Consider the following 25,676-nt stretch of genomic DNA (forward strand, 5'->3'; position numbering starts at 1 on the left):
CAAGGGAACCCAGCCTGCTTAAAACTGATTGGGGTAGAACATATCCCAAAAACATCAAGAGGAGGGGATAGATATAAAAAATTATGTAAACAAGAGACCCTATGGATGTTCAGAATGAACAGCATATTTCCCGATGGGCTGAATGAATCAGTGGAACTTAATATGGTAATATAGAAGATCCTTCCTCTAAAAAGAATATCAGGAGGTTTCTCGGGATTTTTTCTGGTTCTGTAATCTCTAAGTCAGCCTTGTAACCTAAAGTAATAATTTCTTTTACCCCTTAATTCCTTCCATTAACCTTCCTTCCCCCCCCCCCCTCCTTTCCCACTCCTTCCCCTCCCTCTCCCCCTTCCTCCCCTTTCTTTAGTCATAATTATGATATTTAGGAGACAAAGTCAGATAAATTTTAGATTCACATGGGGACCATTACATGTTCTCTGGATACTAGTAAGACTCTATCATTATGATATATATTGTAAACAATAGACCACCCATAAATCTACTTATATAATAGATATTATATATATCTGGGTAGAAAAATCAAAGGGTGTGATCTTTAAAGACCATTAATATATTCATAAAAAATAAAAAATAAAAAACAAAAAATAATAAAAAATAAATAATAAAGAATAAAAATCAAAAGATGTGATCTCTAAAGATCAATAAAATAAAATATGGATATAAAAAAGTGAGAGTCAAGTATTTAATCATTAGGAGAATATATCAAAATTAATAGTATTAATATTATCTACTGTTGGGATCTGAACGAATTTAGGATACCGAAGAATTATGGTACTTAGTGAGAGTCATAATGAACAAACTCTGGACATTTAAAATGATAAAGGTTGTCCAGTGAAATTATATTTGTAAATATCTCATGCCCCGGTTTTTTTTTTTTTTTTTTTTTTTTGTGAGTTAATTCATCATAGTTCAAAATACCAGGCGACCAACTGTTTATACGGTTGCCGGGTTACAGATCGGGGAGTTGGTCCCAGGTGCGGAAGTGACGAGGTCCGGCCAGGCTGCCCTCACTAGTCACAGACACGGATGTGCCGTGTTTACAAGGTTGCCAGGTAACGGACCGGGGATTTGGTCCGTACGCGGAAGTGACGTGCTCTGTGCCCGAGGTCTATTTACTAGACACGGACACAGACGCGTCGTAAATGATCGGCTTTACTATATATATGACAGCCGGGGGTACGTAACAGGCGGGAGATAACTGATTAACTAGCAATGGCTAAATGAATCCTAGATCTCTGTGCTAATGAGATCTTCAGAAAGGTCCCTAAAATGGAGGTTGCTAAGCAACAGTATTGTCTGACCCGGAAGGGATTTAGGACCTTGAAGTCTCAGGAAGTATGTGATTGGAAAGAAATAGATTAACCTGGAAATAATAGATATGAATGGAATTGTTTTATTTCTTAGTTTTAGATATATTATGAATTAAACTATAAAGTTTGATTGAGTCTGTCTTGTACTAAATTATATATACTATCTGCACGTATTATGTGGAGGAGATTGACCATTTTTTTGGAGCTGAATGGATTAACAGGTGGAGCCAATCAGCAGCCATCTTAGGGTATAAAAATAGAAGCCCTTACACTGTTTAGATCATCTTTGAGAAAGCTGCAGGTTCTGCAGCGAAACGCGTCAGATGTTTTGATTTCTGGATCACCTTCATCAACTGGGAGCTACACTTATCATATCCGGATCTTTAGTGGACTTATACGAACTGCGCCAAAAGGAATAGGTGAACAACTTGCCAATTGGTAACACAGCCCTACTACTCAGCATTGAGGACTCCGCACACTGGTGAGGATATAAGAGTGATTTGGTTCTACCCACTAAAAGGGACGCTATCCAGAGAACCCCCTCCTCCAGCGGTAATTATACTGTGGCATTGCAGCCATCAGGACTGTACTAAAAAGTTTACCCAATTCCAATACTATCAACAATTAGTCCACACAAATTAAGAAATACGGATAAGTGTAATTAAGGTAGCTCCATGGTGATTCCGTTCTGCTGTAATTTTATCATTCTCATTTGTTGTTAATTTTATTGATACATTTTATGTATTTTAATAAATCATTGTTCTTTTTCACCATAATCCATTCAGCTCCACGTGTCCCTATCTCCACCACAATTAATGAATGTAATTGCTGAAATCTTTTTAACATATAGCGCTGCTATCTTTGTTTGTTGTTTATTGTCTATAGTGTTCATAGGATTGACTATACCTGTTATATAGCAGCTGCTACAATTAGAACACCAGCCCAACCTGCGCCCGATTTTTTAACTTCGGTTAAAGTTTCTACATTTCAGGTTCCAAGAATACCAAGGCAGATGCCCTGTCACGCAGTTTTCTTCCAGTTCAAGACAACAGTCCGGTTACTCCCATACTTCCGTCTTCAGTCATTCGGGCAGGCCTCACACAAGATTTATTTACCCAGTTAAAGCAACTTCAACATCAAGCTCCTGGAAATACTCCTGCTGGTCGTCTTTATGTCCCCGAGTTTTTGAGAGCAACGGTTTTGACGGAGTTTCACGATAGCAAAGTTGCCGGGCATCCGGGGATCGCTAAAACCTTTGAATTAGTTTCTCGCTCGGTATGGTGGCCTGGTCTTTCCAAAGACATTAAGGAGTTTGTTTTTTCTTGTCAGGTCTGTGCACAGCATAAGGTTCCCCGTTCCTTGCCTATCGGTCAACTTATGCCCTTGAATGTTCCTCTTAGGCCATGGTCTCATATTTCCATGGATTTTGTGGTGGACCTCCCTCTGTCAGCCGGATGCCGAGTCATATGGGTGGTAGTGGACCGTTTTAGCAAAATGGCCCATTTCATTGCTCTTCCCCGATTGCCATCTGCCCAGGGATTGGCAGTCTTGTTCCTCCGCCATATTTTCAGACTCCATGGGTTACCCACTGATATTGTTTCTGATCGGGGTCCACAATTCATTGCACAATTTTGGAAGTCTTTTTGTGCCTCATTAAAGATGAAATTATCTTTAACGTCTGGCTACCATCCCCAATCCAACGGGCAGACTGAGCGAGTTAATCAATCATTAAAACAATATTTGCGTTTGTACTCGGCCAAACTCCAAAATGACTGGTCTGAGTTTCTTCCGTTAGCAGAGTTTGCTTACAACAATGCCTGTCATTCCTCCACCAATGTATCTCCATTTTTTACAGTTTTTGGTTTTCACCCCAGAGCTAATTCCTTTTTTCAACATTCCTCTGTCTCCTCACTGACCTTGACCTCTCATCTCAAACTCATTTGGAGAAAAGTGCACCTGGCTCTCAGAAAAGCGGCATTTCGGGAGAAAAAATTTTCTGACAGGCTCCGGCGGCCGTGCACTTTTAAAGTTGGAGATAGGGTATGGTTGTCGACTCGCAACATTAAACTTCGACAAACCTCAGCCAGATTGGGTCCTAAATTTATTGGACCATTTCATATTATCAAAAAAGTCAATCCAGTGGCTTTCCGGTTACGTTTACCAAAAACTTTACGGATCGGAAATACCTTCCATTGCTCCTTGTCAAAACCATATGTTTCGTCCAGTAGATTTCCTCGCAAGATCTCTCAGGGGAAATCACCAATAGATGTACAGGGTCAGCAGGAGTTCTTAGTGGAGAAGGTTCTCGATTCCAAGTTGTCCCGGGGTCGGCTTTATTTTTTGGTACATTGGAGAGGTTATGGTCCAGAAGAAAGGTCTTGGGTCCTGGATGAGGATCTCCATGCCCCGAGGCTCAAAAGGGCATTTTTTCGAGAATTTCCTCAGAAACCTGGCCTTAGGGGCTCCTTGACCCCTCCTCAAGGGGGGGGTACTGTTAGGCGCCGAGGGTCCGCCCGTCAGTGCGGCCCGTCGCCTAGCAACTAGGGACGCCGCAGGCAGACAGCCGCCGGCTCCCTAGCAACGCTAGACGCCGGGCGCACGGAGCCGATCAGACCCTAGCAACGGGGACGCCACGGTTGGACCGCGTTCCCCGTTGCTGGGTCTTAATTTATCAGTGCAAGTGTATTCTAGCTGTGCAGCATGCAGCTGCACGGCATCATTATGTGATTACCCTGTCTGGATTATGATTGGAGGGCTCCCAAATTTAAGCACTCTCAGGACTTCCCACAGACGCCGGTGATAGCTTCCTGTTTGCTGTGTCAGTTACAGAGAGTTTCCAGTCCTGCTCAATCCGGTTGTTCCTGTCCTCAGTGATCCAGTACTCGGAATTTGTCATCTATTCCTGGAGTCCGACCGAGCACCTTTAACATCCTGTGGTGTTCGTGAGTCGCGGCGTAGCCGTGTGTTGCGGCTTGACCGCTTACTATTTATTATTTAGTTTCTTTGTGTTCCGGAGCTTTTGCGGAGGATTCCGCTCCCACAAATCCACTCTGGTATCCAGCGGTGCTGGATAGGAGTAACGGATCAGTGGATCTTTTGGTTGTCCTTTTCCCTGGCGGTTTGTCCGCACATACTTTTGGTTTAAGTTAGATAGCTTGTAACCCCTGGCCTGGTTGCTTAGTCAGAGGGCCCCTTGTTATCACCCTGTCTCGGATTTCCCTTTGTCTCCCATTAAGACCTGAGGGGGCATCGGGGTTGGGCAGACATAATCCGCCCTTCGAACGCGGCTGCCATGGGCTCAAGCAACCATAGTCTCGCAGGGGATTTCTGATAACACGGGCGAGACAACGGAGTTAGGGCGCCAGGGGTTACTAGGCTTTCCTGCTCCCGTAACCAGCATATCTTTCCAGTACCCAGACCTCTGCCATAAGATCTCCTCTGGTCTGGAGTACGGGAATCATAACAGGAATGTAACAAAAATTGCAAAAAGGAAATAAGAGCGGCTAAAGTAGAAACTGAAAAACTAGTAGCAAAGGAAAGCAAAGCGAATCCCAAAAAATTCTTTAAATACATTAATAGCAAGAGATTAAAGAAGGAGAGTATAGGCCCTTTAAAAGACAAGTTGGGAGTCTTTAGCAAAAATGATAATGACATAGCGGACACACTAAATTAGTTTTTTTCAACAGTATTCACTAGAGAGGACCCAATTCAGGGACTGACACACAATCTCAATATGAGAATATCACACTGATAGGTACTTATTTAAGCGAGGAAGTAGTCTGTGACCGATTAAAACATTTAAAGATTAATAAATCACCAGGGCTCGATGGTATTCATCCAAGGGTTCTAATGGAGCTTCACTCTGAACTGGCAAAACCGCTATCTTTGATCTTTGAGGATTCAGTTATATCAGGTATGGTTCCCAAAGACTGGCGTATAGCGGAAGTAGTGCCTATATTCAAAAAGGGAAGTAAAGCTGAACCAGGTAATTATAGACCAGTTAGTCTTACATCTATAGTGGGGAAAGTATTGGAAGGTATTCTAAGAGATAGTATTCAGAAGTTCCTTGAAACCAATAAGGTCATTAAAAGGAATCAACATGGGTTTATGAAGGACAAATCCTGTCAAACCAACTTACTTGGCTTTTATGAAACAGTAAGCGCAAACCTAGATCAGGGTAAAGACGTGGATGTAATCTTTTTAGACTTTGCCAAAGCGTTCGATACTGTACCACACATGAGACTTATCTACAAGCTACAAGAATCAGGGCTAGGAAGCACAATATGCACTTGGGTCAAAAACTGGTTAGATAATAGGAAGCAGCGCGTTGTGGTTAATGGATCTTTTTCAACTTGGACTGAAGTGCTAAGTGGTGTGCCGCAAGGCTCAGTATTAGGACCGCTATTGTTCAATTATTTTCATTAACGACCTAACAGACGGTCTAGAGAGCATGGTGTCAATTTTTGCAGATGATACCAAATTGTGTAAGGCTATAAATACAGAGGAGGATGCCGAGTCTCTTCAGAACGACTTGGTTAAATTAGAAGCATGGGCAGCCAAATGGAGAATGCGCTTCAACACAGACAAGTGTAAGGTAATGCACTGTGGTAACAAGAACAAAAATTACACCTACCTACTAAATGGGGTAAAATTAGGGGATTCTGTACTGGAAAAGGACTTAGGTGTCCTCATAGATAGCAAGCTAAGCAGTAGTACCCAAAGTAGGACTGCAGCAAAGAAGGCTAATAAGATATTAGCATGTATAAAACGGGGTATTAATGCTAGGGACGAGAGTATTATACTCCCGTTATATAAATCACTAGTGAGGCCACACCTTGAATACTGTGTACAATTCTGGGCACCGTACTACAAAAAGGATATCCTGGAGCTTGAAAAGGTACAGAGGAGGGCGACCAAACTAATTAAGGGCATGGAGACGATGCAATACAAGGAAAGGCTTGAAAGACTAGGCATGTTTACATTGGAAAAGCGGAGACTAAGAGGGGATATGATCAACATCTACAAATATATAAGGGGACAATACACAGAGCTTGCGCGGGACCTGTTTTTGGTTAGATCAACACAGAGGACTCGTGGACACTCGCTCAGGTTAGAGGAGAGGAGATTCCGCACAATACGGCGTAAAGGCTTTTTCACGGTAAGGACAATACGTGTTTGGAATTCCCTGCCCGAGGGAGTTGTAATGGCGGAATCTGTCAACACCTTTAAGAATGGGTTAGATAAATTCCTATTGGATAAGGATATCCAGGGGTATGGTGCATAGTCATGCATTATAGTTACTATAAATAGGGATAAAATGCAATGGCTGACAGCAGCATCAGTCAGAAATTTTAGTCAAATCATCATGCATAGGACACCACAAATAGGTTGAACTCGATGGACAATTGTCTTTTTTCAACCTCAGATACTATGTTATTGCAAGCGGAGTCAAAGTGGATTTTCCTTCTTGACACGTTATCCCCTAGGGGATTGAATGAGCAATTGAGACTAGCCTGTTTTTTGTAACAATCATGGCTATGTTTTGATTGTATCCGTTTGTGATACTTTTTTGGTGTATGATTATACTTTAAGATATGTCTATTTTGTTCTCTGAATTTGGTATCTTTCATTTGTTATGAGCATTTTTGGTGCATATGCCATATTGTGTCCAGAATTTATATAATTGTTAAAGATGTTATCAGGATATAATGACTGGACCTCGTATGGTATGTCTGGTCTTAGAGTTGATATCTCATTAAATCAGTCTGGCGGTTGGTATATGCTCCAATAAGGTATATGACAAAATTTTGTTTGATGGTGGACATTGTGTCTGTGTTGCCCAGACACAGTTTTTGATTTAATGCTCTATTTTGCATATTACTCGTGGAATCATGTTGCAGACTCTGTATGTTTATGTTTGTATTTATATATTTTTGTATTTATGTGTTTTAGGATTTGTGTGCACTTGTAACAATTTTGGTGCTCTGGCCCCTCCATAATGCCATTGTCCGGGCGTGCTGTGATCACGTAATTTGAAGGAGCTGGGCGCGTGGGCGGCCGGTGTCATGGACGGACCGGAGGAGGTATAAAGGTATGTGTTGTAATTGTATTGGTGATGCCCTGATGAAAATGTTGATGAAATAACATTGAAACGTTGGCCACAGAGCTGAGTGTTGTTTGCTTATTTGCCGTGAGTGCCGCCGGACACTCTGCTGTGTTTGGGGAGCTGCTTGCTTCTTACTGAGGGCACCAGCATTGTATTTGTGCTATCCACGCTGGGAAGGAGTGCCGCTGGACTGTAGTTGTGTGTGTATATATATATATATATATATATATATATATACATATATACAATATAGGATCGGCACTCACCCTTCCTTGGGTATTAGGGCCCCGGTGCCTTCTGGAAACGATAACACATCCAACGGTTCCTAGCATGCAGCGGCACTCAGGGACTGACTCATGGATAATTTAAAGCAAACAATGTTTAATCCATGTCAAAAGCAAAACAGTTCCATCCAACGTTTCGGGGCGCGAGCACTCCTTTGTCAAGGAGAACAAGTGAGAAGTGGACTTCTCACTTGTTCTCCTTGACAAAGGGGTGCTCGCGCACCGAAACGTTATCCTGAAAACAGCTCTCGCACACTAATCGCATTCACCGTACTCTCCGCAGTAACTGGGACTCAGTTACGGTGAGTACGGTGAGAGCAGAGGGGCAATAGGACAGCATACTCCTGATGAAGTCCAGGCTTCAGACGCCACAGGGACGAAACGCGTTGAGACTACTGACCTGACCGAATTGCTGTATATCAGATAAGCTATCTTTTATCTTTATAAATGTACGGGCTGTCAAAGTCAGAAAAATATCACGATGCACACTGCCATATTTGCACCTCACACAGGTCTGCGCTGCGCATGCGTGCGCTCTCCCGTGCGTGCGCATACTCGCTGTTGCGGGCACCCGCGGGCGCGCGGTATGTGCATTTACGGTAGAGTTCATGTGTTCGTAGCGTGCGACTCAATCGTTACATATTTTCACTATATAATGTATTTTGTAGATCATGGTCCCTTTGATAGATTCTGAAAGTTTGGTTAATGTAGAATGTTCATGAACAGAGAAATCCCCCTTTGTTTGATACGAAGGGTCAGACAGGAGTAATACAGTGGTGTTTAGTATCCATCGGAAGAGTTTTTAATTAGCAATATTCCGGTGTTGGTTTGAAGCGGATTAATCGCTCGTGCGAATAGTTATGGACATAAGAAGTTTATGAACATTTACTGTATTTGCACTTACTTATCCATGCGGCGGGAAACCCAGTTTCCCTCCCACCTGAGCTGTTGGAAATAGTCACAGCCCACCTGTATGAATCAACCTATGACCTTTTGTTATAATGCGAGGAGGAATTCCTGTGTCCAATGAACAATGAGATTGTAAGGACCATTGAATTGTATTGTGTGTGGGGCATAAATAGACAAGCCGATCACATCCAGCTCTCACTCTTCAACGGTTATCATTGCTGAAAATCAGGAGCTGGATGTCCAGAGGCGCATGCGATCGTTTCCTTTGTGCGTAAGTTTTCTCCGCACTCATATTGTCTTTCTTGTTGTTATGGGCCATATCTCTCTCTCTCTCTCTCTTCCCCTCTTTCTCTCGTAGTCTCTTAAACGTAATAGTATTGTATTGTATTTCCTGTGTAGTTATCTGGTTAGGTAGTCTATGTTATATTGTAGTGTATGACTTGTATTGTATTAATTCTTTTGCAAGTATAACATTCATAATATATATATATCAGGCGTTGGACCCTAAGCACGGTATCTGTGTATTTCTTATAGTGTTAAGTATTCCTTGAGCGTCGGTGACGCTCAAACAGCTTTTAAGTTAACAAGGTTACACTGTGTTGCATCTACACCCTATCTCTACACTAAGGTTTTGCAGCATATTACATTGTTTATGGTTTAGATATAAAGGTTTAACATTGTGAGCGTCTGCGCCGCTCGTGATCTCCTCGTGGTCTCGGGCGTCCGCTACGCTGATAGCGTAGCATTACGGTAGTCGCTCACCTATAAGTGTGCCCGATACCAACAGCGTATTCTCGTGAGCGTCTGTATCGCTCGAGCAGCCCGCTCCCGATACAGCGTCCGTTACGCTATAGTGAACCATTACGTTAGTCAGCAGCCAATAGCGTGCCTGCCTGTGATCTCTTGGCCGTGAGCGAACGTGACGCTTGAGCGTCTCGACCACGGCTAAGCGATTGTTACGCAACGAGCGTACCCTTACGGTACTCCATACGTAAATAGCGTACAGTGTTCTTAGACCTCATAAAGGGTTTTATATAAGATAAATATTTAGCTTTATCAATTGGCGGCTCGTCCTGTCCTTCACATAGCTCTGCTAGGTAATTTCAGCAGACATTATCCATCAGCAAAGGGCGTGAGATCATATTCTTCGCAGTGCTGACGGGATAAGCGTCTGCTTCGCTTAGTAAAGGGTGCTGAAGGAATCCGGAACCGGAGGTAAGAACAACACGCTAGTGTCTTTTAAAACTGTTTATTTCTATCTTGCGTACGCACACACGCATATCTGCATTTCTTTTTCGTGTATTTTCACATATCACTATCCTGTTTGCAATTCGCATTGATAACGTGCTAAAAGAGATTGTCGCTATTTCATAGTTAAAAGTGTAAAAGTAATGCGTTAAGGGATAAAGTGTAAAGCACACACGCAGCTCTGCCTAAAGATAAAAGGAGAGATTGGTGTGTTGCGCGGTAGACGATCGAGGATCATCTACATTGATAAACGTGTTAGTTGTGTTACGGTGGACATTGGTTTTGTGTACACGTGTCTCTAACAAAGGGCTGAGACTCGCGTACGCAAAGGCCGACGCACGCAGCGTAAATTACGCAACGGAGCGTCTGGGTATGCCCACGTAACTCAAGTCACACGATAGTGTTGATTTTTAAATAGCGCAACAGGCGATAAATAGCGCAACAGGCGATAAGTAGCGCAACAGGCGATAAATAGCGCATCAGGCGATAAGTAGCGCAAATCTATTTTAAATCCGAAATTTAAATTAACAGATCCTTCTCCAAATTTACAACACATCTGGTCTAAAGAAAAATTTCTGCGCAGAAATAGAAATAGAAACAAAAGTGTACATGTGGTGAGTGAGTGTTTGCAATTATACAATTTTGAGGTTGAACCACAAGAAAAGTATCGAGTTCTCGTGAAGGTACATACATGTAAGTGACGTGCATGGTGGCTAGGGAGGCATCCCTGGTTAAACATAAAATTTGAGCATTAGAGTGTAGCAGACCAGGAGGTCATACTGTAACAGACCAGGAGGTCGCATAACAGACCAGGAGGTCCAGGTACAGCAGACAAGGAAGTCCGCTATAGAGACAAGTAGCACAACACCAAGAAGGGTTGGTGCGGAACCCATATAGGCCATTAAGCTCTGGCTGAAGGAATTCGCAGCCGAAATTTTCGATTCCACTGGTCGCTCCGCACATAAGATTAGTTGCTTATGTGCTGAACGATTGTACCGCACGTAATTGTGTGCATTAGTAAACCTGACCGGTACTATTTGTGTACGAAGGTCATAAACGCTATTTGTACATTTTAACGTGATTTGTGAAATTTTTTTTATTTTAAGGGAAGTTCGCTGGTCACTCAGGAACTATCCAACAACCGATACTTGCTGGGGAACGCGCCCCAGTAAATAAAGGTTCACAGGGGCCCTAGGTTGGGTACAACAGCTCTGGATACAGTGATTGTGTTACTGGCCAACGTGGGCGAGAAGTGAGTGGAGTACTCGGTAAACTTCACCGCCAGCCTGCCCCGGACATCTTGGTTTTTGTAAGGGTTCGCTGAAGAAAAGCAACACCTGCAAGTTATGGGGGCCAGTTGTTCAGGTAGGGGGCGATCAACCTCGGTTCGGGTTGATTTAGTAAACCGACCAATCGGGTCAGCCAGGTATGTAATGTGTGAAAAATACGGTTCACACACAGAGGTTTTATGTGATGAATGGGAAAGAATGACTGTACATGACGGGGAGAAATTCCCAAGAATAGGTAGCTTTAGCCCAGAAGTGTTACTAAATCTAAGGAGAAGGATAGGTCTTATTGAACCAGCAAAGAGACGGATCAAACATTATGATTGTTTAAAGTTATGGCAACAGGAAAGTGAAATGCAAAGAGAGCTAACTGACATATCTGACTCTCATCTTGGGAGGAGAGATGTGGCAATGGAGAGGATTATGGTTGCGGAGAAAGGCACAATGTTGAACAATAAAAACGCACTTAGCAACTGTAGTATAGATGATAAGAATAAGTGTAATAAACATAACAATGATAATTGTAATGCTGTTAAATGTACAACTATTAACCCGTGCAAGTTGCACCCCATGTCAAACTTCCCTCAGGAATACGAGCAAGAAAGTGAACCCAACACGATGTCGGCACCTCTTCCAGCAGCCATCACACAAGACATCCAGGTGGACGCGACCAAATCGGTAAAGGCAATAATCAAACCCCCTAACGGAGGGTCAGGTGAGGTCGTGTCCACAGGTACGTACAATGTTTTATATCACGCACAAACAAATGTACCCCATATTGTAAGACAAAAACAAGGTGATGTAATTGAGTTTAGTCCTGTCAGGGTGATCACAGTCCCCAATGGGAAGACTGACGATCAGGGAACCATTCCCGTCCAGGACAGTGCAATGCGCTGTCCCTGGTCCCGGACCGAATTGAGATCAATTATGTCCGAATTTCCTGATCCAAGGAAAAATCTAGTCGCATGTCAAAGGTTCATTAAAGAACTAGGAAACTCAATAGAACCCACCAACAAAGATTGGCGGACAGTGCTGAGGGCATGTTTGCCCTCCGGTGTTGACTCTGCGACATTTATTACTGATTGTCAATTAGACACAGAAGTACCTCAAACGGAGGAACACAATCAGGAATGTATTAAGCAGATAAACCAACAGTTGGAAGTATATTTCCCTGCCGTTGTCAAGTGGAATGAAATCTTCTCCATAAGACAAAACGAAAGGGAAAGTATTTCCAATTATTTCAATCGAGCACTGCAAGTAATGGCTAGGAACACTGGGATCACAGACATCAAAACATGCGCACAGCATAGAGAAATAGCGGTTAAGGTATTAATGAATGGTTTAAAGGAGGTATTGAGAACAAGGGTACAGACCACCAACCCAAACTGGAGAAATATCTCAGTGGCCGCATTAAGAGAGGCCGCTATTGATATTGATCGAAATATCACCAGATACAGAGAGTCACAAAGTGATAAATTAATGGCCGCAAGTATACAGGCCCTAACCACAAGACCACTCCAGCATAAGCCCCAAACCCCTGCGAGAAATTTAAATGTGGAAATCTGTTACAATTGCCAGAAGGAAGGTCATTTTGCGAGAGATTGTAGATCAGGAAGTAGACAAAAGTCACATCAGCCCCCTAGACAACGACATAATCATGGTATCCAAGGAATCAGGGAAGCACAGGGAAAACGGTTGATGGCGATGAGCATCCGAGCGTTTGAGGAGGCATCAAATCAACCAAGACCTCAGGTCATTGACACTTGGAGGAAACCCAGGGTTTGTTATCATTGTAGAAGAGAAGGGCATTATGCCAGCAACTGTAATAACCCACATAAAGTCAGACCCCCTAGACCAAGAAATGAGCAAAATTAAAACACACACAATTATAAACAGGGATCATATAGGAAGAATTTTGAGCCACACCCATAATGTGCAATCAAGAAAGGTGATCATTAGGACTGATGGTAAGCCTGAGGTTATAGTTAATAAATTGGGAGGTCATTCCCTGAAGACACAGGAATGACCGGGTGAAACGTTGTAAATGTATGTTTCTTTTTCTCTCTCCCCATCTCTGACGGTTATTGGTAGGATTCAAACATTGCATATATACTTGGTCTTTGCAGAAGTCTACCAAACCCCAGCATGACCTATCCGCACCAATGTATTCTGGCCAGATACAGACAGTGGAATATGGAAGTGCTGGGGGGAGGGACTGCGCAAGGAAACCATTGGACATGTAGATATGACAGCCTGATGATCTGACAATGTTTTAGAAAACGTTTATGTTTGAAAAATGTTTTTTTCCCTGTTGTTGTTCTCTGTTGATTTATGTGATATATACATATATGAATTGTTCTCTCTCTCTCTTTTGTTTTTTTTTTGTTTTCTCTCTTCTTTCTCATGTTTTCATGTTTTAAAGATGGTATGTCACACCTCAGTTAGACAAATGGTAATGCAAGATTTTTTGCTCCTTACAGAGAGATCGCTGGTTTGGAAGGAATATTGCATCACCGGAATGTTCGTTTGGAAGACTGAGAGACAGCACCTTTGAGATGACAGCAGAACAAGAAGAACAACAAGACTAGAGAACTTAATTATCGTAACAAGTTTCTCTCCCCCTCAAACTGTTTTCCTGTACCCCCATTACAAATTTCTTCTTTTCTCCTCCTGTAAGATGGACTTGCCCCAAGAGACTGTGATATGGATTTTCCTGTTGACCATGATGTTGACCAGAGCAGTCTGTTCCGGCGAGAGTACCAGTGAGGTCGAGAAAGGATCCAGAAAGGTTCCGATGACTGAGAAGGAGGTGTAAATTTCCAATAGCAATACAACCACCAAGCAAAAGGCGAGTACCGGAAACGATCTAGCAGCCATGTTATTTGTAAACATTGTTAGCTGAAAAGAAAACTGTATCTGTAGGCTCTGTGACAATGTGGTTGAGGATGGGTGCCTTAAGAAATGCCAATCCAGTTTTAATATCCACATGGACCGGCATCCATTGAGTGACTATCACTCCTTAGTGGGTAGTGTGTTAAATCAAACAGATTGTTGGGTATGCTCTCAAGTACCTCAAGGTCATAGCAAATCAGGACTAGTACCATTTCCTTTAACGATAGGGGAGGTACTTGAGCTAAGTGGTGGGAGGCCGGTGGACAGGAGGTTTAATATCTCCAGTCCTCCTAGTTTGAAGCTCCACCAATATCATGTGGATAGATCCCTCATATGTTTTAACATTTCCAATCCCCGAAAGCCGGGAAATTGTGTCATGGAGTAACCAAACCATGACCTTTTCACATAGAGCAGATAGAATGCCTACAGATACAGAGCTTATACGCCACATAGCCAGTAGAGGAAAATATTTCCGATATAGGTATACCCTAGGAAGTAGGATTACGAGAGTTGGAGAGGTATCACCAGGATACTGTGCACATATCGTACAAGCTGATACGTGTACTAGACAGATGGGAGAATTAGGGTTAGGAGATTTCACATGGAAGATGTGTAATATGGTTATGTCCTACTCCGTCCCATATGTTCTCCCCGATGATGCATATTTCATATGCGGGAGGAAGGCGTATAAGTGGCTTGCCCCAAACTCGGAAGGATTGTGTTATATTGGAAAAGTATTGCCTGAAGTAATGACTGTATCACATGCCAAAATGAAAGATATACACCGTGTTGCCCAAGCTCCTTATACTCACACCCATTACGAGCACGTAGTTAAACGGCACCAGATAGAAAGAACAGAGCATCCGGCCTCTGACTGTTATGAGCCACGGCTGTGGCTCATTCCTGTTTTGCATTTTTGTTAGGTATTTCATGTTTATTAGTTGTCTTGCATGCCAGGATTTCCTGTTGCTCTGTTTTAGTATGCTCTTGTCTGCTGCCGCTGGTTAGTCTGTGTAATTGCAGCTTGTTCCATGTGTTCAGCCTCACCTGGCTGCTGATTGCATTTTGTCAGTTGGAATCATGCAGTGGGCCAGCTGCTCTGGATTGTTTAATTAGGACTCTCTGTTAAAAGCACTCCCAGGACTCCTTACAGACGCCGGTGATAGCTTCCTGTTTGCCTGATTCTGCTGCAGAGAGAGTTCCCAGTCCCGGTCTGTTCGTTTGTTCCTGTTCTCAGTGATCCTGTACTCGGAAGTTACCATCTGTTCCTGGAGTCTGATCGAGCACCTTTAACATCTGGTGGTGTTCGTGAGTCACGGCGCAGCCGTGTGTTGCGGCTTGTCCGCTATTATTTATTATTTTGTTTATATTGTGTTCTGGAGCTTTGCGGAGGATTCCGCTTCCACAAGATCCACTCTGGTGTCCAGCGGTGCCGGATAGGAGTGTCGGATCAGTGGATCTTTGGTTGTCCTTTTCCCTGGCGGCTAGTCCGCACATACCTTTTGATTTAGTTAAGTTAGCTTGTAACCCCTGGCTTGGTTGCTTAGTCAGAGGGCCCCTTGTTATCACCCTGTCTCGGACTTCCCCTTGTCTCCCATTAAGACCTGCGGGGGCATCGGGGTTGGGCAGACATAATCCGCCCTTCGAACGCGGCTGCCATGGGCTCAAGCAACCATAGTCTCGCAGGGGATTTCTGATAACACGGGCGAGACAACGGAGTTAGGGTGCCAGGGGTTACTAGGCTTTCCAGCTCCCACAACCTGTATTTCATTCCTGTACTCAGATCTCTGCCATAAGATCTTCTCCAGTCTGGAGTACAGGAATCGTAACATTATCACCGGCCCTTACCACAAAAAAGAAATAAAACTTTTTTTTCTTTTTTGGCCCAGTCCAGTGTCTAGTCTAGAATCCAGTCCTGTCTAGAATTCAGTGTGCAGAATCCAATCCGGTGTTTAGAATCCAGTCCGGTGTTTAGAATCCAGTCCGGTGTTTAGAATCCAGTCCGGTGTTTAGAATCCAGTCCGGTGTTTAGAATCCAGTCCGGTGTTTAGAATCCAGTCCGGTGTTTTAAAAAAAAAAAAAAAATACAAAAAAAAAAAGTCTTGATTTGTTTAGCAAAATTTAGTCTTGCCTTGCCTTGCCTTGCCTTGCCTTGCCTTGCCTTGCCTTGCCTAGCCTTGTCTTGTCTTGTCTTGTCTTGTCTAGTTTTAAATCCTCCTATGTCTACTATGCAAGCCCTGCAGGCATCTCTCGCAGCCCTGAACTCTGTATTCAGTGCTTTGAGACCAGAGCGACTAGAAGCTTTTCAGCAATCCCTAAAGCAACTGCAAAACCTTCTGACTAAAATCTTGCTTATTTTGCCAGAAGTCGTTGAGAGTACATCTATCTCTAAAGAGACTCTTGTTCACAGTATGGTGACAAGAGAATCCTCTGGTTTAATTGAAGAGAAAAAGTTTAAAAGTTTTCTGCGGCCCAGGCTCTCAGAAGAGGAGCGTCTGCGTCGCAGAAACTTAAACTTATGCCTATATTGTGGGGGTTTAGGCCATTATCTGCAGACCTGTGAGTTGCGCAAGCCAAAGTGTGGTGACGAGTCTTGCCCTCTGTCCAAGTTGAGTCATGATACAAGACCTACTCCTGTCTCTACTGTGGCAGAGGTACTTGTCACACAACCCACACAAAAAAGCTCTCTGTCCTATAATTGGGGTCCTTGGGCAAGGGAGCCCCATTATAGATTCAGGAATCAAAAGAGAATGTTTCTCTCCTCTCTTGAGGTTCCTGTGGAAGCGGAGTTGCAAGTCCCTGGAGTGGTGCCCGTAGCCCAGGGTCCTGGAGTGGTGCCCGTAGCCCAGGGTCCTGGAGCGGTGCCCGTAGCCCAGGGTCCTGGAGTGGTGCCCGTAGCCCAGGGTCCTGGAGCGGTGCCCGTAGCCCAGGGTCCTGGAGCGGTACCCGATGCCCAGAGTGCTGGAGCGGTACCCGATGCCCAGAGTGCTGGAGCGGTACCCGATGCCCAGAGTGCTGGAGCGGTACCCGATGCCCAGAGTGCTGGAGCGGTACCCGATGCCCAGAGTGCTGGAGCGGTACCCGATGCCCAGAGTGCTGGAGCGGTACCCGATGCCCAGAGTGCTGGAGCGGTACCCGATGCCCAGAGTGCTGGAGCGGTACCCGATGCCCAGAGTGCTGGAGCGGTACCCGATGCCCAGAGTGCTGGAGCGGTACCCGATGCCCAGAGTGCTGGAGCGGTACCCGATGCCCAGAGTGCTGGAGCGGTACCCGATGCCCAGAGTGCTGGAGCGGTACCCGATGCCCAGAGTGCTGGAGCGGTACCCGATGCCCAAGCTTATAGAGGGAAATCAAATATTGTAGCTCAGGTTTCCATACCAGAAGGGGTCTCAGAAGCTGTTACCCCAGGTAGGGACTTGAGGAGCGCAACCCCAGAAAGGGTATCTAAAACCATAGTTCTTGAAGGGAACTCGAGAAGCAAAACCCCAGAAGGGATCTTTGAAGTAATATCCCCAAGTGGGGTCTCGAGAGACGCAGCCCCAAAGAAGGGTCTAGAAGTCGCTTCCCCAGGAAATAACTTAAGAAGCATAGCATTAGTGGAGGATCTGAACGTTATTGCTTCAGCAAAAGTCCCGGAAGTCATAGTCACGGAAGAACTTTCGATAATTATCGACTCAGAGAGGGAGGCCGGTGGCCCGATCCCAGTCAGGGAGGCCAACGGCCCGGTCCCAGTAAAAGAATCCGAGGTGCTGACCCCAGCGGGGTTCCCGGAGGCCACTGCCCCAGCGGGGTTCCCGGAGGCCACTGCCCCAGCGGGGTTCCTGGAGGCCACTGCCCCAGCGGGGTTCCCGGAGGCCACTGCCCCAGCGGGGTTCCCGGAGGCCACTGCCCCAGCGGGGTTCCCGGAGGCCACTGCCCCGGGTGGGGTTCAGGAAGTCACTGCCCCGGGTGGGGTTCAGGAAGTCACTGCCCCGGGTGGGGTTCAGAAAGTCACTGCCCCGGGTGGGGTTCAGAAAGTCACTGCCCCGGGTGGGGTTCAGAAAGTCACTGCCCCGGGTGGGGTTCAGAAAGTCACTGCCCCGGGTGGGGTTCAGAAAGTCACTGCCCCGGGTGGGGTTCAGAAAGTCACTGCCCCGTGTGGGGTTCAGAAAGTCACTGCCCCGTGTGGGGTTCAGAAAGTCACTGCCCCGGGTGGGGTTCAGAAAGTCTCAGCCCCGGGTGGGGTTCAGAGAGTCTCAGCCTCGAGTAAGGTCAATAGTGACCAGGTCCTAGCAAAGCACTCCAGTCAGTCAGATGAAAAGGAAACAGATCCTGACTCTGATATTTCAACATCCATAACCTTTGATGGGGACTTCGCCCAATTTATGGCGCTTTTCAAACACTATTACACTATTATGTTGTCTAGACCATTTCTGGGCATCACTTCAGAAAACCTTGGGCTCTATCTGATTTATTCTTTTAGAGGAGAGCCTTCTGAGTGGGCAACCAGCCTAATGAAAGCTGAAGATCCCATTCTTCAGGATCCCCAAGCATTCTGTGATGCAATTGTTAAAAGATACGGTTTCAAAGAAATTGGTTCAGGTTCCTCTAAGTCACCCGTCTTGTCTGCTGAGAGTCCACCAAATACTGTAAACTCGGCACAAGAGTCCCAGCCCGTTGCTTTGACTGCAGGATGTGCTTTTCTGACTTCTTCTTCTAATAATAGTACTTTACCAGAAAGTTCAGCTCCCAAGGGTAAGAGACCTGTCTCTGATTTGAACGCAGCCTTGCTGGGTGGTACCATCAGTTCAGACAATGTTTGGGGAATTACCTTGGTCAGACCTAAAGAGCTTTGTAAAAAGAAGAAGAAGAAAAAGAAATAATTTTTGACTCTTGCCTTGATTAAAAAAAAAAAAAAAAAAGAGAGATTTTTTTTTTTTCCTTGTCTTGTGTCCAGTGGCCACCATCAAGGGGAGGGCACTGTTACAAGTTGTTGCTACAGCTTGTTTTTTGTTTTCTGGTCTGTTAGACCAATGTGTCAGGTTTTTTTTTGTATCCCTTGTTCTGGATAGTCTGAATTTTGGGGTCTTTTGACCCCTCCTCAAGGGGGGGGTAATGTTATGAGCCACGGCTGTGGCTCATTCCTGTTTTGCATTTTTGTTAGGTATTTCATGTTTATTAGTTGTCTTGCATGCCAGGATTTCCTGTTGCTCTGTTTTAGTATGCTCTTGTCTGCTGCCGCTGGTTAGTCTGTGTAATTGCAGCTTGTTCCATGTGTTCAGCCTCACCTGGCTGCTGATTGCATTTTGTCAGTTGGAATCATGCAGTGGGCCAGCTGCTCTGGATTGTTTAATTAGGACTCTCTGTTAAAAGCACTCCCAGGACTCCTTACAGACGCCGGTGATAGCTTCCTGTTTGCCTGATTCTGCTGCAGAGAGAGTTCCCAGTCCCGGTCTGTTCGTTTGTTCCTGTTCTCAGTGATCCTGTACTCGGAAGTTACCATCTGTTCCTGGAGTCTGATCGAGCACCTTTAACATCTGGTGGTGTTCGTGAGTCACGGCGCAGCCGTGTGTTGCGGCTTGTCCGCTATTATTTATTATTTTGTTTATATTGTGTTCTGGAGCTTTGCGGAGGATTCCGCTTCCACAAGATCCACTCTGGTGTCCAGCGGTGCCGGATAGGAGTGTCGGATCAGTGGATCTTTGGTTGTCCTTTTCCCTGGCGGCTAGTCCGCACATACCTTTTGATTTAGTTAAGTTAGCTTGTAACCCCTGGCTTGGTTGCTTAGTCAGAGGGCCCCTTGTTATCACCCTGTCTCGGACTTCCCCTTGTCTCCCATTAAGACCTGCGGGGGCATCGGGGTTGGGCAGACATAATCCGCCCTTCGAACGCGGCTGCCATGGGCTCAAGCAACCATAGTCTCGCAGGGGATTTCTGATAACACGGGCGAGACAACGGAGTTAGGGTGCCAGGGGTTACTAGGCTTTCCAGCTCCCACAACCTGTATTTCATTCCTGTACTCAGATCTCTGCCATAAGATCTTCTCCAGTCTGGAGTACAGGAATCGTAACACTGACATGATCCATGAATCCACCGGGATTCAGGTTCTAATCGCGTTAGATTTCACTCGCACCGCCAGAGGAGTGTTGAATTATAAATACATATCTGCGCTCGCAAATTTGTTAGACAATATCACAGAAATGTATGATGACACGTTTAGGTATACTGGAAGAGAACTTCAAGCTTATAAAACAGAACTAGTTCAGCATAGAATGATTCTCAATTATCTCACGGCAGTAACAGGTGGATATTGTGTCACACTGGCAACGCAGTACGGCGTGAAATGTTGCACATATATTACAAATAGTACCGAGGACCCGGTCGAGGTCATAGACCAAAAGATGGACGATATTCTCCAACTGAAGTGGGAATTTCGCAGGAGACACAATCTCACCCTTGCTGCTGTGAGTAATGAGCTGACTGGTTGGGTGTCATGGTTGAACCCGCGAAATTGGTTCTCCGGTTTAGGAGAATGGGCTCAAGGAATCATAATGGATGTAGGGAAGTTTCTCCTATGTATCTTAGGTGTTATCATAACGATTGGCTTGATATTTAGATGCGGTCAGGCTTTAACGAAGTGCAAACGAAGTACCAGGGTGATGAGTTTAAGGAGTGAGGAAACTGTAATTCCCATGGATTTGATTTATGACCCGACGGTAGAAACAATGATGTAATGAAAATGCGATTATACGGTCCGTTTCTTTCACCTGTTTTTCCGTTTTCTCCAAGGTAAAAAGACCCACTTGGACGAGGAATTTGATGAGCCGATATACAGACAACGGATGGATTAAAGAAGAAGTTTTGACAACCTGATACACAGATTTTTGATGAACTTTGCCATAGATCCCCAGTTTCCCTAGAAATTTTAAAATTACGCTAGCCCAACACTTTTGTAAATCTATGGACATTGACAAAGCTTTTGCTCGCACCTTATGGGCAAAAGCACAAAGAAGACTGCAACCAACAGACACCGAACAAGACTTCAACCGACAAATGTTCATTTACCTGACATAGAATACCACCGCATTTACCGTAATTATGTCTTTTCTTCATCTCTACAACCTTCAGGTAAAGCACACACATAGTATAGGGAATACAGGCACAAATATCAGCAATCACATATTCCCCCATTCATGTATCATCAACTAAAATGTGCTCCCCATTTTGTTGCAACCAAAATCCGAAAAGAGCTCGGTAAAGTTTGACAGCCCATCCACAGACCCGTACCACGGGATAAGAAGGAATTCAAATGTATACTTCGCAATACCTCGAAGCTTGATTTAAAACACGTACGGCACGATGATACATGACCCCCAAGCACGGATTCATACACACATGCTTCTGCTATCTCACTAGGTCATACCCTTTTCCTACCTTCTCCTCTCCTCCCCTACCCAACCATGTAAATGTATTAACCCCTGACATATATTTTTCTCTTTTTGAAATGTTTTAGGAAGTGGCAGTTATTGTTGACTGCCAAAGGGTGGACTGTCAAAGTCAGAAAAATATCACGATGCACACTGCCATATTTGCACCTCACACAGGTCTGCGCTGCGCATGCGTGCGCTCTCCCGTGCGTGCGCATACTCGCTGTTGCGGGCACCCGCGGGCGCGCGGTATGTGCATTTACGGTAGAGTTCATGTGTTCGTAGCGTGCGACTCAATCGTTACATATTTTCACTATATAATGTATTTTGTAGATCATGGTCCCTTTGATAGATTCTGAAAGTTTGGTTAATGTAGAATGTTCATGAACAGAGAAATCCCCCTTTGTTTGATACGAAGGGTCAGACAGGAGTAATACAGTGGTGTTTAGTATCCATCGGAAGAGTTTTTAATTAGCAATATTCCGGTGTTGGTTTGAAGCGGATTAATCGCTCGTGCGAATAGTTATGGACATAAGAAGTTTATGAACATTTACTGTATTTGCACTTACTTATCCATGCGGCGGGAAACCCAGTTTCCCTCCCACCTGAGCTGTTGGAAATAGTCACAGCCCACCTGTATGAATCAACCTATGACCTTTTGTTATAATGCGAGGAGGAATTCCTGTGTCCAATGAACAATGAGATTGTAAGGACCATTGAATTGTATTGTGTGTGGGGCATAAATAGACAAGCCGATCACATCCAGCTCTCACTCTTCAACGGTTATCATTGCTGAAAATCGGGAGCTGGATGTCCAGAGGCGCATGCGATCGTTTCCTTTGTACGTAAGTTTTCTCCGCAATCATATTGTCTTTCTTGTTGTTATGGGCCATATCTCTCTCTCTCTCTCTCTTCCCCTCTTTCTCTCGTAGTCTCTTAAACGTAATAGTATTGTATTGTATTTCCTGTGTAGTTATCTGGTTAGGTAGTCTATGTTATATTGTAGTGTATGACTTGTATTGTATTAATTCTTTTGCAAGTATAACATTCATAATATATATATATCAGGCGTTGGACCCTAAGCACGGTATCTGTGTATTTCTTATAGTGTTAAGTATTCCCTGAGCGTCGGTGACGCTCAAACAGCTTTTAAGTTAACAAGGTTACACTGTGTTGCATCTACACCCTATCTCTACACTAAGGTTTTGCAGCATATTACATTGTTTATGGTTTAGATATAAAGGTTTAACATTGTGAGCGTCTGCGCCGCTCGTGATCTCCTCGTGGTCTCGGGCGTCCGCTACGCTGATAGCGTAGCATTACGGTAGTCGCTCACCTATAAGTGTGCCCGATACCAACAGCGTATTCTCGTGAGCGTCTGTATCGCTCGAGCAGCCCGCTCCCGATACAGCGTCCGTTACGCTATAGTGAACCATTACGTTAGTCAGCAGCCAATAGCGTGCCTGCCTGTGATCTCTTGGCCGTGAGCGAACGTGACGCTTGAGCGTCTCGACCACGGCTAAGCGATTGTTACGCAACGAGCGTACCCTTACGGTACTCCATACGTAAATAGCGTACAGTGTTCTTAGACCTCATAAAGGGTTTTATATAAGATAAATATTTAGCTTTATCAGGGCATATATTTTACCTTATGTAAGCCATTAAAATTGTGTTTAAAATACTACACTATCTGTGGCATTCTACCGCTACCTCCCAACCCAAACCCCCCCCCCCGGTTGTAGTTCTCCAAACGAATCGGGACTGGAGATATACGAGGTTCTTTTATGGTGAAGGAAATCATCCTGGTTGCGATTACCCACCGGATCTATGTCACACAAAAAGTGGATATGTCCACTTGAACTGGTACTTCTGCATTTTTAAGGGTGTATTATACTGGTGAAGGTATTCGAAAATCAGGTTCCTATTTACTGCACTAGAAGGCGCTATTTCTCATCTCTTTTTATTTATTTATATATATATATATAAATATATATATATATATTGTAACAAGCGACCTTCCACCAGACAAGATGCTGACACAGTTGTATGAAAGAAAAGTAGTCCGTTCCCTCTATCGCCTGGCCACTTGTTGGCATCAGGAGCCCTGAGCCCTTGCCCTAACGAGCTTTATAACAGTGTGGCACATGTGTGCCTGATTGCTGGGAGCGCTTGCTCCAATACCTGGACCGGACCTGCATGGATGGGATCTCATGTATAAAACTGCAGTGTATTTCTGTGTATCAGCAGCAATACAATATTATAATTTCCAACTGCCAGATAATCTTTGACACAACATTAAAGAGACAACCTGCTGTGTCCCAACACCTCCCTGGGCTTCCTCTTGGTCCAGTCCTAAACCCAGGTCGCCTTAGCCTGGGGCACCAGAACTGTTGTGCCCTGTCCTTCAAACCCTCGGGGTGGCATCCGGACTGGAATGCCACAATATATATATATATATATATATATATATATATATATAAGTCGTGGGAAAGGAGGAAGCGGCACTCAGCTTTTCAAATAGTCAAAAAAGTGTATTAAAACACACCAAACTCCAGGAGTTTGGTGTGTTTTAATACACTTTTTTGACTATTTGAAAAGCTGAGTGCCGCTTCCTCCTTTCCCACGACTTATCCAGTATCTGGTTGAGGGCACCAGCGCTGATGTCTATCTAATGGGAGTGCCGATCCATGCTACATCCTTATATATATATATATATATATATGTATGTAATATTTGAGTCATTGGAGTTTACTGTTTGTCTACTCTGGTCAGTGCCAGTGTTCTCTCTGGCTGAGGAGACTGCAATGTTTAGTTCCAGCTCTTCAGGCATCAGTGATGTCACTAGTTACTACCCAATACAAGAGCAGCATTACCACGCATATTTGTATTGCCAGAATAGAGCCGTCACCCTGTGTCAGGGGTCAGCAGCTGCAGCCATTTGGTCAGTAGATAGGTCATTAAAACTGTCCACAAGCTGTTAGGTAAGTGGTTAAAACAGTTTACAGCTGTGGAAATATATGCAAAGATATTAGAATTGTAAGAAATGCTGTAGACAGTATTCATTACAATATATTTTAGGCAAAAGCTTGATTTACCTTAGCATGCAATTGTTTCATGATGATTCTTGCTTGGGCCTTTATCTAACAAAGCTATTTAACTGGCAGAAAATTATAGGAACCTGCAGGAAAACAGATTTGCCTGGAATCTCTCTATTTTATTATTAGTCTGACAAAGTTTGCAGAAAGTTCAGTATTAATACCAAGTCCACATGTTTTAGCGTTTGATTTATAATTGAACTATTGTTTCTATTTATCAAATTCTTTCTTATGAGTTTTAGACATAGAAAGAGAGTACAAAAGAAGGTTGAGTAACCCCTGGTGCCAGTGAAATGTTAACATGCCCTGTGTTTCATTTTATATTAATTCCCAGATGTGTATGCTGCTAAGTTATTTCATATACCAACATTCAGCAGCATCGTCATATCATGCAATATAGTACATACTAAATTTGCACTTTACTGCAAGACATTCTTTTTTTCCATTGCTTTACTGTGTCTTTTTCCAGCAGTCGGTCTGTGGTTTGTGTGACTGAATATCTTTTTTACAGCCAGAAAGGGAAGGGTTAAGTCATGCATTAAACTTTTCAGTAAGGTAGACTGAGGATAATACAATATACAATGTTTCAAAGAGTAAGTTGTAATAATGAAAGATATATTGTCGCATGGCTGGCTACACGGAAAAACATTGTACAGTACATTTGACCAGGGATGATTAAGAAAGAAAAAAAGGCATTTTGTTTCCCCCAGCACCCTGAATGATAGCAGTAACTGGATATAAATCCCACACAATATTAGAATTCAGAGATCTCGGTTACATATATTTGCACAAATGTATGATTAAGCCCCAAGCCTCGTCAAGGCCTCTCTGCATCTGCCACTATATATGATTAAGAAAGAGTAAGATATATCAATTTAAATAGCTCGAGAGATACATTTGGTGGAATGGAATAAAATGCTCTGTATGAACATTGTACATATAATGGAGGGATGGGGCTGTTGATGATGATGATGATGATGACCATCATCATCATATTAGTGATAATTATTATGTTTGCGGTGCTACCAGGGGCACAGCTACAGGGGGCACACCTACTGGGGCCACAGCTACAGGGGGCACAACTACTGGGGCCATAGCTACAGGGGGCACAACTACTTC

General features: G+C 44.1%; 1 long non-coding RNA gene across 1 annotated transcript in view; it reads left to right on the plus strand.

Moving 5' to 3' along the window:
• Positions 1-1,048: 1,048 nt before the first annotated feature.
• The window catches only part of LOC134968876 (uncharacterized), a 64,811-nt gene continuing 40,183 nt past the window's right edge, over positions 1,049-25,676 (plus strand). The window contains exons 1-2 of the long non-coding RNA XR_010189347.1: positions 1,049-1,197; positions 7,284-7,422. This is a non-coding gene — a long non-coding RNA (uncharacterized LOC134968876). The remainder of the gene's footprint in view (positions 1,198-7,283; positions 7,423-25,676) is intronic.

This window comes from Pseudophryne corroboree, chromosome 11, assembly GCF_028390025.1.
Source record: "Pseudophryne corroboree isolate aPseCor3 chromosome 11, aPseCor3.hap2, whole genome shotgun sequence".
NCBI classification, from domain to species: Eukaryota; Metazoa; Chordata; class Amphibia; order Anura; family Myobatrachidae; genus Pseudophryne; species Pseudophryne corroboree.